The 15,471-nt window shown below is 50.8% G+C and overlaps 1 long non-coding RNA gene across 1 annotated transcript; it reads right to left on the reverse strand.

Moving 5' to 3' along the window:
- Nucleotides 1-1,408: 1,408 nt before the first annotated feature.
- LOC135410432 (uncharacterized) lies at nt 1,409-14,262 on the reverse strand. Its single transcript, XR_010428683.1, has 5 exons — nt 12,121-14,262; nt 4,803-4,903; nt 4,277-4,497; nt 3,333-3,596; nt 1,409-3,076 (listed from the first exon to the last, which is right to left on the reverse strand). It is a non-coding gene; the product is annotated as an uncharacterized LOC135410432 (long non-coding RNA).
- Between the last annotated feature and the right edge of the window lie 1,209 nt (nt 14,263-15,471).

The raw sequence follows: 15,471 nt of genomic DNA on the forward strand, positions 1-15,471 counted from the left end.
GGACACCCCAACAATCCCACTCTGTCCCTGAGAGCGCTGTCCAAATGCTCCCTGAGATCTGGATCAGGATCTGGAATGTTGCTGGGACCCTGAGGAGGGAATTTGGGGCTGGTCCTGACCTGGAAGATGCTCCAGCCCTTTCAGCACCAGCCACATTCCTTCCCTCACACCAGGGGGTGAATCCCTTGCTGGAGAATCCCAGCAAATGCCTCACAAATCCTGGAGTTCCCAAACTCCTGCAGGGTTTGTGCTGCACGACAGCAGGAGAATTCCAGCTGGAATAGCTGGAAAACCCAGCAGTGAGAGGAGTGAGGAGGGAGCCAGTCCAATCCAACTCACAGAGCATGGAATCAGGGAATGGTTTGGGTTGGGAGGGACCTTAAACCCCATCCAGTCCCACCCCCTGCCATGAGCAGGGACACCTTCCACTATCCCAGGTTGCTCCAAGCCCATCCAATCCGGACACCAAGACATCCAATCCCACCCAGGGATGGGGAATCCACTCCCAAATCAAATATACACTTAATCAAGCCCCTTATAGGACTCTGAAGTGTATATTTTGCAGCAATTTAGCCCTAATTACCCTCTATTTAGTTCCTCTTATTGTTCAAACAACTCCCAAGACATACATGGAGCTTTATAAACACATCAAGCTGATAAAACCAAGCCCATAAAAGCTTGGAGTCTAAACAAACCAGAGCAGCAAATGAAGACAGACTATTGTGTGGGGGCTGAGGAAATGGTTACAACCAGGAAGGATAATTTGGTATGGGCTTCATAGTTAACAAAAAAAAAAAATAAATAAAAAAATAAAATTAAAAAAGGCACATTTTTCAGTTGATATTTCTGGCCCTGGCATTTTCTGTTGAAAAGCTTCTTCCTGACCTGCCTGGTTTTATTTGCATTGAAACATTTGCCTCATCAGAGAGTCTCCCCAGGGACTGCAGGGTTGTCATAAACTCCCTGCTGGTCTATTTTAAGCAGAATATCCATGTGTTTGAGCCTTCAGACTCTACCCTTGCCAGAAGTCAGGGAATGCTGCCCACAGGCCTCTCCCAGGTTGTCTCCCAAGGCACGTTGGGGGGTGGCCTTCCCTCAAGGACCCCACTCTTGTTTGCCCATCAACCCGGTTGAGGAGGAAAGGGGATGGGAAGAGAGAGGTTCAGATGAGAGATTTGGGAAAATTTTTTACTCTCAAAGAGGGTCAGGCCTTGGAATAAGTGTCCCAGGGAGGTGGTGGAGTCCCTGTGTCTGGGAGTGTCCCAGAGGTGTCTGGATGTGGCCCTTGGGGACATGGATTGGGGGTGATCCTGGTGGTGTTGGATGAGGGCACTGGATGATCCTGAAGGTCTCTTCCAACCCTGGTAATTCTGGGATTCAGAGAACTGACAGTCCAAGTCCTGTTCCAGACAGACACAAACCAACAGAGAGAAAGAAGTGATCAGAATTATGAGGTTGCATCTAATTTATTTTATATGACCTGGTCAGACTGGTTTGGGTTGGGAGGGACCTTAAAGCTCATCCTGTGCCACCCCCTGCCATGGGCAGGGACACCTCCCACTATCCCAGGTTGCTCCAACCTGGCCTTGGACACTTCCAGGGATGGTGAGTCCTCAACCTCTCTGGGCAGACACTTCATGGAATCATCTTTTTGTCCATATTTTGGAAGTCCCAAAACTCCCCGAGCACCCCGGGTTGTCCAGGCCTGGGGCATCTGTTCATTCTCAGGGCAGATCCCTGAGGTTTGAAGGTTTGTTTTAGGCCAAAAACACCCTTTTGAAATGAAGGCAACGTCCTCCAAGGTTCCTGGAGCTTTTCCTGCTGTTCTTTCCCCTCCCTCAGTGCCCCAGTAAAGCCCCTCACCGTGGGTTTGGCTTTAGGCCCAAGCTTAAAGTCCCGTGCTGGGTAAGCCCTTCCTTGCACAGGGAGCCCTTTCCTGAGCCAGGAAAGGCACAGCTTGGAATTCCTGCTGCCTGGAACCAGCAGAGGCTCCCGGGGAGATCAGCCTGGGCCCAAATTCCAGCCATGCCCTCTGCTCCTGGAGCTTGGGCTCCTTCCAAAGGCTGCTCTTCCCTGGGATGGGCCCGAGCAGGGGCAGGGATGGGAGTTTTCCTTGGCTGCTCCTGCCTTCAGTCCCTAAATCCTGTGGGAGAGATCCTGTTTCTTCAGCAACTTCCCTGGAAATGTCCCCCAGGTGTCTGGATGTGGCCCTTGGGGATGGATTGGATGGATTAGGGGTGATCCTGGTGGTGCTGGGGAATGGTGGGACTGGAGGATCCTGGAGGGCTTTTCCAACCCTTGGGATCCTGGGATTCTGTTGAGGGAGCCAGGATAGCCAGGGATCAGCACAGCTGGAATGTCCCCAGCACTGGGGGTCAGCCCTGGCCTTCCCACATTTGTCAAGATCAGTCTTTGCAGGAACAGATGGGAATTATTTTAATTAATTTTAATCACTGCTATAAAATATCTTAGCCTACATCTGTAATTCTATCTGGTCATATGATCTTTTCCTACTAAATAAGGTTAAAAATATGTTTATTGGCACCTTACTAGCAGGGAATTTCTTCTGACAGTTGGACCTATCTCCTCTCTGCATCTCCTGATCTTCAAACCTCTGTTTAACACCCTTAATTCTCTGCTGATACACAAAGCTACTCATCCCTCCTTAATTACTGCTCTTATCACAGTCCATCTGGAACAGTAATTACACATTATTCCCTATATCACCTCGTGCTAAATCCTGACTATAGGCTTAGCAAACCAGGATTAACTAATCCCACCCCACTTAGACATCTGGTCATGGAGCCATTTGGGTTGGGAGAGACCTCTGAGGTCACTGAGTGCCACCCTCACACACAGCACAGGAGGGTGACAACTCCTTCTGCTTTCCCTCTCCACCTCCCCCTGGAATTTGTGCCCAGCCCCCGGGCTTGCAGCAGCAGGAGTGTCTGTGCTGGAGGGTTTAACAGCCAGTTGGAATTGGGAATCTCTGAGCATCAGCCAAACCCCAGCACAGCCTGCTCTGTCCCTCTGCTCCAGCTGTCCTGTGGATTCTCCTCACAGCAGTCCTGGAATCCTGGAATTAGATAGCCATGGGATGGTTTGGGTTGGGAGGGATCTTAAAGATCACCCAGTTCCAACCCCTTGCCATGGGCAGGGACACCTTCCACCAGCCCAGGTTGCTCAGGGCCACACCCAACCTGGCCTTGGACACTTCCAAGGAAGGAGCATCCACAATTTCTCCGGGCAGGAGACAATTATCAAAACCTAGAAGTGTTTGCCCATTTGGAAAACACAGGGATGGAGCTCCCACCATTGTCATTCCCACCAACCTGCCTCTGGAGAGCCTTCAGGGGAAGCCTTCACCAGCACAGGGGCTTCTCCTCTGGCTCCAGAAGGGTGGATTTGGTCTCCAGGGCTCCCAAGGGTGGATTTGGTCTCCAGGGCTCCCCAGTGGCACAAAGGAAGGCGAGGTGGAGCTGAGGGAATCAGCTGGAGAGGAGGGAATCAGCTGGAGAGGAGGGAATCAGCTGGAGAGGAGGGAATCAGGATCTCAATGCTTTGCAGCCAGTCAGGCCCGAGGCCCCCTCGGGATGCTGAGAAGGAAGCAGAACAATGAAGTGCTGCCCAGGCCATGGGCACCATCCCACTCCAGGGGCCCCCCTGGCCCAGAAAATGGGGCCACTGAGGGACTGGAACCCACATCCCACCCCACAGCCGGGGTGGGTGACACACGGCCCCTTTAATCCTCCTTCTTTGGAGCTTTGCAGCTCTTCCCATCCCAACCTGTCCCACTTTTTGTTCCCAGATTGAAGGGGCCGAGAGGTTGTGGGGCTCATTAACCAATTTAATCACCTTCATCAAGCTCAGCTCTGAGAACCAACCAGTGAACCCCCATCCTGAAGCAACGGAGGAGCCTTCCCAACAGGACACCTGGGAATGTTTCCATGGATTCAGCCCCTGGGTAAGGAAGGCCAGGCAATGTTTTGCAAGACAGGCTGCACTCAGCACAGAGCTCCTTCAGCTCCAAACTCCTCCCTGTGCTGCCACAGGACCCAAACCATGGATGGATCTGCAGGAACTCATTCCACCTGCCTGGGAGGGACTCAGGGACACATGGAGAGCTTGGAAGGGCTGCCAGTTGTGGAACATCAAGAATTCCAAACCTGTGTGTGACTCACCAGGCCCAACCCATCCCCCCAAGGTTACTTTTACTTAATATTCACAGAAGGCACATTGTTATTCCTTCTTCAGAAAAAAGTCATGAATAACTTACCATTCATTACCATTTCTTTTTTTTTTTGTTACGATTGGCTTCATCTAAAAGGATGAGAAAGCGTTGAAATTGTTCGTTTCCCAACCTCTTCAAATCTTTTTAGCTCATTGTTGCTGAGCACAGAAGTGTTTTTCAGCACTTTTTAGTTAACAAAAGACAGTATTTGGGGGGTTTTGTTTGAAGAGCTACATTTGTTTTGCAAGGAATATTCACCTCTGCTCCTAAAAAAGTGAAAAAAAAGAAAGCAAAAGCCAAATTAGGTGAATATTTGGACAACTCTCTGGTGGGATTTTTGGGGTGTTCTGTGCAGGGCCAGGAGTTGGAATGGATGATGTCTGGGGGCCCCTTCCAGCTCAGGATATTCCATGATTCTATGATTTCCATTTATCCCTATCAGAAGTCACACTTCAGGCTGCCAGAAAAACACGGGCTGCTGGGATCTGCCTGGCAGGAGATGGCAAATCCTCCAGCATTCCACCCGGGATCGTGTCAGATGTCCCAAACCCCAGTGGTTTCCTCTCCTCACCACAGGAAGAAGTGACCCCTCCATTCCAGGCCTTGCCCATGGGATGAGGGGGAATCTTCCAGATGCTGTTTTTCTGCTCGTGAATCCCATGGGAATGACACCTGCAGGGTGAGGGTTGTCAGCAGTTACCACGGAAACAGGGATTTTCATGGAATTGGTCTGCCTGGTTGAGGGAGAATGTTTTATTTTGGTGTCAAGACAAGTGCTGGAGCTGGGATGGGATTAGGCCATGGTCTCACCATCACTGCCAGCCAAAGGGGACCCCAAAAAGGGGTCTTGCCCTCAGCCCAAGCTGCTCCTTCCTCCTGTTATCCCCCGTGTCCAAGATGCCGTGAGGAATGAAACCGGGATCTGAGCTGGGTTAAAACACAACTTTCCTTTCTCAGAACCTGGACCAGTTCCCAGTGCAGTTCCCTCACCTGGAAAACAACTGTCCTAATGCATCCCAGAGAGGGTGGTGTGGGAATTGAAGGAAGCACTGGAGCAGGGAAAGATGTTTCACTCCCTGCTTTGTGCCAGGAGAAAATGGTCTGGAAACTAAAGCCCTGGGGTCACATTTATCCTGCTCCCAGCCTGAGTTTGCCTCTCTTCACAGGGTCCTCCCTGCTCCCACGTGGTTTTTATTTCTGGAAATACCTAAAACTGTCAGATCTCCATCATCCCAGCTTCTTATTAACAAGGCAAATCAACTGGTGCTCATCATAACCCAGCACAGGCTTGACCCCCCCCGGGATGTTCTCCGTGGGTCCTGCACGGAAGGGAAGGGATGACCTGGCTTTGTCCTTGGCACCCCAGCACCTGTTTGATGCAGCAGCTTCACGTGGTCAAACACAGGTCCATGTTCACAGCCCTGCCCAAAGAGGAGCCCAGAAAATGCCCCTGCACACCCCCACCCCCGTGGTTGGCACTGCCAGCTCCTCGGAGGAACCTCAGGATGGTTTGGGTTGACCTTTAAGGATCATCTGTTCCAACCCTCCCTGCAAGGAGCAGGGACAGCTTTGGCCTTAATCCAGTTGTCCAGGATCCTGGTGGACACTGGGCAGCCAAAGGGGCAGGAGAGACCCCGTGCCAAAGGAAGTGCCTGGGTGGAGATCTCCCTCTCCAAGGGCATCTCTCCTCTGGGAGAGGGATCCTGGTGCAGCTACACCAACACCAGCAGTGCCAGGAGGAGATATCATGGAATGGTTTGGGGTGGAAGGGACCTCAAAGCTCATCCAGGGACACCTTCCACTAGCCCAGGTTGCTCCAGGTCCAGCCCGGCCTTGGACACTTCCAGGGATGGGGAGTCCACAACCTCTGGGTCTGGCTGAGCTGAGCAGCCCTGCAGCCCTTGGAAAGCCTGAGGAGGAGGAGGAGGAGGAGGAGGAGGAGGAGGAGGAGAGGGACTTTCAGCTCCTCCTTGAGGGGGAGAAAAGGCCTGGAAGGTTTGGAGTTGATCACCAAACACAAGCCCATGCAGGGAGTGAGTGGCTGGCCTTGATCTCTCTGCTCCAAACCTTCTCCCTCAGCATTGCCCGGAGGGAATTTTTCCCTCTTCAGCTCCTGCTCAGCTTTGTCATTCCTGCACTGACACAACTCCTCCATCCCTGTCAGACTCCACCTGTGGGCCCTGAGCAAGTTAAATTTAGCAACACACCATCAACATGTGCCCCAAAATCATAGAATGGCTTGGGTTGGGAGGGACCTCAAAGCCCATCCAGTGCCACCCCCTGCCATGGGCAGGGACACCTTCCACCAGCCCAGGTTGCTCCAACCTGGCCTTGGACACTTCCAGAGATGGGGAATGCTTGGAAATTATTTTCTGGTGGTTTTAATTTGCCTCCTACCACCACTAAAAGCTGGAAGCCACGTGCAATATTGTCACTATAAATATGGGGTAAATCTACTTTACAACTGTGAGAGCCACGTCACTTTGAAGTTTATACATTAATGTGTATTACATACACATTTATTCTCACATATAAAACCCTCTTTTTCCCTTCATTTTTACACTGTGGGCCATATTTCTAAAAAAGCCAAACCCAATCATCCCCCCAAGGCATTGTGAGCTCTCAGCAAAAATCAGAAGTTCGGTGTCATATCAGAGGCTACTCAGTTATGAATTTATATTTTATTATATATATTATATATTAGATTATTATATTTATTTATATTATTAATTAATTTATAATATTTTTTAAAAAGTTACCTCCATGGGGGGATGCCAAGCACCAGTTTGCTCCATGGAGACATTCCTGTTTAGCTTCCATGAAGGAAAAGTTAGACCATGACACTTGAACTATCAAATTAAGCCACTCATTATCAGCCCTTTCCCAATCACTGGAACAGCATTTTCCAAAGAATGTGAGGAAGGAAGGAAGAGGAATAGCCAGGGATTTCCCTTCAGGTGGCAACTCTGCAAAGGGCAGAGGTGAGGGACTCTGGGCACACGTGTGGAGGTCTGTGCACACGTGGCCAGTTTGGAAACCTCGTTATTCCCTGGTTAAACCTTGTTATTCACTGGTTAAACATCGTTGTACACCAGTTAAAACTCATTATTCATTGGTTAAACCTCGTTATTCTCTGGTTAAACCTTGTCGTTCACTGGTTAAACCTCATTGTTCACTGGTTAAACCCCATAATTCACTGGCTAAATCTCATTATTCACTGGTTAAACCTCATTTTTCACTAGTTAAATCTCACTTTTCACTAGTTAAACCTTGTTATTCACTGGTTAAACGTCATTGTTCACTGGTTAAACCCCATTATTCACTGGTTAAATCTCATTATTCACTGGTTAAACCTCATTATTCACTGGTTAAACCTCATTATTCACTGGTTAAGCCTTGTTATTAACTGGTTAAACCTCACGGTTAAACCCCATAATTCACTGGTTAAATCTCACTATTCACGGGTTAAATCTCATTATTCATTGGTTAAGCCTTGTTATTCACTGGTTAAACCCCATAATTCACTGGTTAAACCTCATTTTCACTAGTTAAATCTCACTTTTCACTAGTTAAACCTTGTTATTCACTGGTTAAACCTCGTTGTTCACTGGTTAAATCTCATTATTTACTGGTTAAACCTTGTTATTCACTGGTTAAACCACATTGTTCACTAGTTAAACCTCACTGTTCACTGGTTAAACCTCGTTATTCACTGGTTAAACCTCGTTATTCACTGGTTAAACCTCGTTATTCACTGGTTAAACTCCAGTATTCACTGGTTAAATCTCATTATTCACTGGTTAAATCTCATTATTCACTGGTTAAATCACACTGTTCACTGGTTACCCCTCATTGTTCACTGGTTTTCAACCCTCCTGAGCACTCTCTCCACAGCCTGGAACTCCCTGATATTCCCTGCCTGGAGCGTGTGGGCTCTGAAGGCCAAGCACAGGCAGTGCCAGGAGCAGTGAATTCCCCATATTTTTTTGAAATAACCCAAATAATAACACAACAACACAAATAATAACACAATAACACCTCCTCCTTTGGTTTGAAAGATGCCCCAGTGCCTCCTCCACCTTCAGTGATGTGCCTGAGATGTTCTCCAGCCTGTGCTGAGCCAAGAGGGAGGGTCTGCACAGGCAATTCCCAACAAAAAAAGGGCTCTTATTTCCCATTATTCCCAGTTTACCTCGAGAAATGGGACAAAAACTCCTGCAAAAGCAGCTCTGGTTGTATTTCCTGGGCAAGGATTGTTTCAGGTGCAGCTCCTGTGAAGGCACAGCCCGTTGCTTTTCACCTCTTTAATGCCCCCTAACCCAGTTAAATCATATTTCTGGTGAGCAGAGGCTTCATCTGAGAGTTTATGTGCAACAAACCCAGAATTAGAAACAAAATTAGTTTTACAAATCATGTTATTGAGCAGTTCAGCATCTCCACACCCAGCCAGTGCACCTGCACTTAGGGGGTGCTGAATGGGGCAAAGCTCTGAATTTTGGGGAGTCTGATGGGCTCAAACAGCTCTGGGACTGTGCAGCAGAGTGTGTGAGACTAAATAAGACTGGGGGGTCAATTTGCATTAGATGGAAGGGAAAAAAATCAGGATTTAGCCACATTAAGGAGACACCAGGCCTGTAAATAATGAGCCAAGCACAACAAGCAGGCTCCTGGCAGGATGTGCCCTCAGGACACAGGGGTAGAGGCTCCTGAGATGGGAGGAAGGAACAGAAAAATCAAAATAGGGAAGGGAAATGCTCTCAGTCCCCAGGGGTGTAAAAACCAGGGAAGCAAACAAATTGGAATAACCTTGAGGCATCCAGACCTCCCTGATCTTTCTCAGCTGCCCACGTTCCACTCTCGGAGCCACAAATAAAGCAAAGGAGGCTCTGAAGCACTTCAACAACGAGACAGTTTCCAGGTATCCTGTCAGCAGGAGCAGCTTCCAGGGTTTATCGTGGAGATAGAAGGGGAAAAACAAGGTTCAGGCTTCATCTCATTGGCCAAAAAGATCAAAAACAAACCCAATCTGCTCAAATTCTCGAAGTCAACCGATTTGCTCTGCCTTGGAGGTTTTGAGCTCTCTTCTGAGGGAGAGCTGCATTACCTTCCCAGTTAGCCAAAACACTCTTATCTGGGATAACAGGACACGGACACAGAGGAGAAATAAATGGGATGATTGTTACATTTTTGCCCCAGTGATTTTTAATGGGAGTTTTGTCCTCTTCTAACTCAAAGTGATGTCCATGGGGTTTATTTGGTCAGAACCACTGGGGTTGAGAATAAGTCCCTGAGGGATGAACAGTCCTCATGTACCCACAAAGACTCCCAATCCAGACCCATGTTCACCTTGGGAAGTGAACAAGAGTGAAGGGAAATCCATCCAAGAGGGAAACAGGAAGGAAACAAACACTTGGAGAGGACCTTGTGGGTCCCACCTGCTCCCACCTCCCTGCTCCCTTTTCCTTTCCAGCCACTTCTCCTGCCCTCAGCAACCCAGAGGAATTCCTCCAGCTCGCTTTCTGGAGCACTGAGAGCCCCCCAAACTCTCTGCTCTCAGCCTCTGTGTCCAACACAGCATTCCCAAGAGTCACCTCTGAACTCCTGCCCAGTTCCTGAACTCATGGTCAGTGTTTTTTTAAGTCTCTCTCCTTTCCAGGCATCTGTCAAATGCCAGGAGGTGCCAAGCAGGACAAATAGAGGCAATTTATCTTGGAAAAACAGCCCCTGACACCAGGGCATCCCAGTGGGAAATCCCAGGCATGGAAACCCCTAAACCTGCTCAGCAAAACCTCCCAAATTGTTAATGGAGGGTGGACAAACCAACACCAACGACTTTATCCTTGGAAAGGACTGAACTTTTAGGCAAGTCTTCCCTAAAAACATCGATCAAACCCCAAGTCTTCCCTAAAAACATCGATCAAACCCCAAGTCTTCCCTAAAAACACTGATCAAACCCCAAGTCTTCCCTAAAAACATCGATCAAACCCCGTCTTCCCTAAAAACATCGATCAAACCCCAAGTCTTCCCTAAAAACATCGATCAAACCCCAAGTCTTCCCTAAAAACAGCACCCACATGGAGAGCCTTTCATCCTGAAGGATCCCAGAAGTGCTGGAGTTTCTGGGCCAGCCCTCAACTGCTGAAGTCACCGAGGACTTCAGGTTCCAGATTTGCCAAACCAAGTTAAAAAGGTGCAGGAGATGCAGGAGACCCACCTGTGCTGGCCCTGTTCCTGCACAAACTCGTGCATGGCACGAGAGGATCATTAATTTTTCAGGCCCAGGCATCCTCCTGCTCTGGCACCATTTGGGTTCTTCCCTGGTTTGGCCTCCAAACCCTCTCCTGGGGTAGCAGGAGGGGTTGGAGCAGGCCCAGGTTTCACCCCCCCGGCTGCCAGGATGCTCACAGAGGTGAGGATCCAGAGGTGCTGCCAAGGCCAGAGGTTTAGAAGGAGCTGAAGTGCCCCAAAAACGAGGAGGAAAAGCAGGCTGGCACACAGAGAGCTTTCTTGGGGCAGAAATTCCTCCCTGGGAGGGTGGGGAGGCCCTGGCACAGCCTGGAGAAGAAAAAAGGATCCAGGGAGACCTCAGAGCCCCTTCCAGGGCCTGAAGGGGCTCCAGGAGAGCTGGAGAGGGACTGGGGACAAGGGATGGAGGGACAGGACACAGGGAATGGCTTCCTACTGTCAGGGGGCAGGGTTAGATGGGATATGGGAAAGGAATTCCTGGCTGGGAGGGTGGGGAGGCCCTGGCCCAGGTTGGCCAGAGAAGCTGTGGCTGCCCCTGGATCCCTGGAAGTGTCCAAGGCCAGGTTGGAGCAACCTGGGCTAGTGGAAGGTGTCCCTGCCCATGGCAGGGGGTTGGATGATCCTTAAGGTCCCTTCCATCCCAAACCATTCCATGATTTGATGATTCCTCCACTCAGGTGAGACCTCACAGGGCCAAAGTGGGCAGACTGAGCCTTTCCAGCCCAGTGCTCCCAGTCTGACTGGAAGTCACCCTCAGGAGGTGAGGGACAGGCTGGCAGTGGATCCATCCACACCTGCACCAGAACCCTCCTGGATTTAGTTGCTACCTCAGCCCTCAGAAGTTCCAGGGTGGGAATTCCTCTCTTCAGCAGCCCTGTTGTAAGAGCACATCAGTGTTTGTGAGCTATTTGAGTATTTAAGAGTATTTGAGACTCTTAGATGTCCCAGCAGGGAGTGGAAATAAGAAAGGAACCACCTCAGCAGAGGGAGAGGGAGATTCAACTGCAGCTCCACCCCTCCAACTCAACCCTCTGGTGAAGGGAGAACCCACACTCTTCCCAAAGCTTCCCCACATTCCCTCACCTCTCCCGCTGTGCCACCACTCGGATTTCTCTGCTTTTATTCAGCATCTCCTTCCCAAGGAGCAGCTTTGTGGTGCCTGACACAGCAGCTGCCAGCAAGTCCCTGGGACAGACAGCCTTGTTTTCCACAGGGAAGCGTGTGGAGGCAGAAAAGAAATGAAGCAGCTAAAAATAATGCCCTTAACACTCTCCCTTGCAGCTGGTTTTCTCCAATTTTCCACTGCTGGATGTTGATGACAGTGTAAGAGGAGATCACAGAGCCAGCTCAGTACTTTTCCATGGAAGGCTGAAATCTCTAAGAATAACAATTTATCAGTGGAGCTGTGTCTGTTTGACCTGGCTCCTTTTCAGAGATTAGAAACCAAACAGCTCCCAATGTATTGTGTTGACTTTGGGGGCCTGTTGTTGTTGGTTTGTTGTTTGTTGTTTTTTTTTTTAATCTAAGGAGTGATTTTCACGTTTCATCAGTTCCAGAGGCAGGGAGGAAGGGGGGGGAAAGAATGCACATCTGTCTTCCAGAGTGGATCAGGGAGAGGAGAAGAACAAATAATGATAACTCACCCACGTGGAGAGCCTTCCATCCTGAAGGATCCCAGAGATGCTGGAGTTTCTGGGCCAGCCCTGAACTGCTGAAGTCACTGAGGATTTCAGGGAGAGAAGAAGCAACAGGGCAGGGCAGTATCTCTGCAATCCTGCAATTTTCAGCCAGCCTGCAGAAATTCCCATGGGTATTGTTGGGAAAAAGAGGTGTTTTGAGCAGAATCTTCACTCTCCTGGGGCAGAAGGATCTTGTGATGCAGAAGCAACTCCCAGCCCTGGTGTTCCACACTGCTGGATGAGCAGGTCACTGGAGGGAGTGGGAGATGATATTCCTGTTGTGATGGAGGAGACAGGCATGGAATGAGCTTGGAAAACCTTCAGCATGGCCGTGGTGGCACTCACTGTCATGGCCTCACCTATGGGAACAGCCCCTCAGGCTGTCCCCGAGTGTCCCATCTGCTGCTGGGTTGGGCTGCACCCAAAGGGTCATGGAATCATGGAATCAGGGAATCCCAGACTGCTTTGGGTTGGAAAGGACCTTAAAGCCCACCCAGTGCCACCCCTTGCCATGGGCAGGGACACCTTCCACCAGCCCAGGTTGCTCCAAGCCCCATCCAACCTGGCCTTGGACACTTCCAGGGATCCAGGGGCAGCCACAGCTTCTCTGGGAATTCTATCCCAGCCCCTCCCCACCCTCCCAGCCAGGAATTCCTTCCCAATATCTCACCTGAACCTCTCCTCTTTCAGTTTGAACCCATTCCTCCTCGTCCTGTCCCTGCAGTTCCTGATTAAATCCCTCTCTGGTTTCCTTGCAGGTCCCTTCAGACCCCAGAAGGTGCTGTGAGGTCTCCACCCAACCTTCTCTTCTCCAGGCTGAACAGCCCCAGTTTTCCCAGCCTGTCCCACCTGGGAAGGTGCTCCATCCTCTTATCAACTTCATGGCCTTCTCTGGACTTGCTCCAACATTCCATGTCCTTCTTATCTTGGGGGGCCCCAGAGCTGGACACAGAACTCCAGGTGGGGTCTCAGAGCAGAGCAGGGGGGCAGAATCCCCTCCCTCAGCTGCTGCCCACCCTGCTTTGGGCACAGCCCAGGATACACTTGGTTTCTGGGCTGGATCAAGCTGGAAAAGGCTTCAAGTCCTTGCAGGTTTTACCAGGCAAAGTGGGAAAGGACACTTCCATGCCCCACTGAGATGGAAAAGCAAAGCCCAAACCCCAGGCAGGAGTCAGAGCCCACCCTTGGGCCCCTCATTCACTTAAAGGCCTTTCCTGCTGCCTCATTGCCACCACCTGTGTTATGCCAAGGAGATGCACATTCCAGCTCTTTCCCAGCTCTTTCCCTGCCCACCTGGGTGACTCAGAACCACCAGGTGCAGCTTCAAAGCAGCAACCCGGGGAGGCTGCTGTGATGGGATCTCCAGATGAGATCTCAGGGATCCACAGCTCCAAAATATAACAGCAGACCACGAAGATATGGATGTGTTGGCTGATCCCCTGCAGAAACTTCTGGAGAAACTCCTGGAGAAACTCCTGGAGAAACTCCCTGGCTTCAGGGCTGGAGAAGGATGTCAGGGTTTCTGAGAAAAAGGTTCTTCAGAATTGTTCATGAGATGCTCCCTGCTCAAAGAAAGGAGTCTTCTGGGTGTCAGCAAATACGGATAAAAAGAGAATTTGAACATGCACTGAAACTGCTGTTGGTTGTAGAAACATTCCCGGAGTTTAGGAGGTGGGAGCACACAGGGGGAGCCCAGGACACTGCAGGAAAGGTGTCCATGGCCAGGCAAGGACAGGATGGACATCACTCCAGGAACTGAGTCCCCAAGGGCCAAACAGGCTCCACTGAGCTGATCTTTGCTCTCTGGGACAGGGACAGGAGCCAGGGAAGGGCTGGAGCTGGGACAGGGCAGGCTCAGGGGGGATCTCAGGACAAGGTTCTTCCCCCAGAGGGTGGTGGGCACTGCCCAGGCTCCCCAGGGCAGTGGGCACGGCCCCAAGGCTGCCAGAGCTCCAGGAGGGTTTGGATGATCCTCTGGGACACAGGGGGTGACTCTTGGGGCTGGGCCTGTGCAGGGCCAGGAGTTGGACTCCGTGATCCTTGGGGGTCACTTCCAGCTCCAGATATCCCGGGATTCTGTGAGTCCATGGAGGAGCTCGCTGAGGTCCCCTCATGGGCAGGGGAAAGCTCTTTCCCATCCCAGTGGACATCTGTCAAGGAAACTGGGACACGTTTTCCGGGCCTCTGCCAAATTCCGCCGCTGTGCTCCTGCCCGGCTGCCACGGCCCCTCCGGGGGTCACCCCGGGGAGGAGCAGTTCCCACAGCACAAACCCAAGGGTTGCAGGGATCCTCCTCCTTCCAGGCTGACAGGAGCCTCTCCATGGCCTCCAGGAAAGCCCTGTCTACGTGCCGGGATGCCACATCCCATCCACGGGGCTAAATTTGGCCAGGGGAGAACATCTGGGAGATGTTCACATGGAGAGCCCCGTCCTGTGACACGGCGGGAGGAGCCACTGGAGCCACACTCTGGACGCCTGCCAGGCCAAACAGCACTGGGTGCTATATATAAAAGGTGCAATTTAGGCCCAAAAAATGCTCCTCCTGAAGGCCATGGCAAAATTCCACCATCTGCTGCGAGTGCTGATCCTCCAGGAGACCCTCAGGAGAAGCACCAGGGAGGTTCTGTCACTGCACTGTCCCCTGAACCCCACCAAGGTGGTGGCAGCACTGGCAGGAGGTGACCAACAGTCACAGCTGGCATGGCAAACCCCAGGGAGAATTCCAAGTAAATGTGGCCCTCTGGAAAATCCTCCTGGAAGTTCTGAGCCGGGCAGCAGTAAAAGCCATTGTCACTGGGGATGGGGCTCTTTCCAGATGTTTCTGGGATATTTTTACGTGGATTTTCTTTCCAATAATCACATTTAAGAATCAAAATAAATGAAAATATGCTGCTGGGGTGCTGCAGCATCCCAAAAAATCTCAACCAACCATCATGACATGCTTGGGCCCACTCTGAGTCGAACATTGCCAAGACACACTCAGATACAAATCAAGGTTGCACCACCCTGACAGTAAAGAATTCCTTCCCAATATCCCATCTAATCCTACTCTCTGTCACTTTGAAGCCATTCCCCCTTGTCCTGTCACTCCAGCCCTTGGAAATAGTCTCTCTCCATCTTTCCTGGAGCCCCTTCAGGTCCTGAAAGGCCACAGTCAGGTCACCCCAAAGCTTCTCCTCTCCAGGCTGAACAATCCCAGCTCTCCCAGCCTTTCCTCCCAGCAGAGCTGCTCCAACCCTGGGATCCTCTTGGTGCCTGCTCTGGCCTCTCTCCATCAGGTCAAAGAATATTCCAACTCCCAGTCCAGTGACACCA

Source organism: Pseudopipra pipra, chromosome 2 (genome assembly GCF_036250125.1).
Source record: "Pseudopipra pipra isolate bDixPip1 chromosome 2, bDixPip1.hap1, whole genome shotgun sequence".
Taxonomy (NCBI): domain Eukaryota; kingdom Metazoa; phylum Chordata; class Aves; order Passeriformes; family Pipridae; genus Pseudopipra; species Pseudopipra pipra.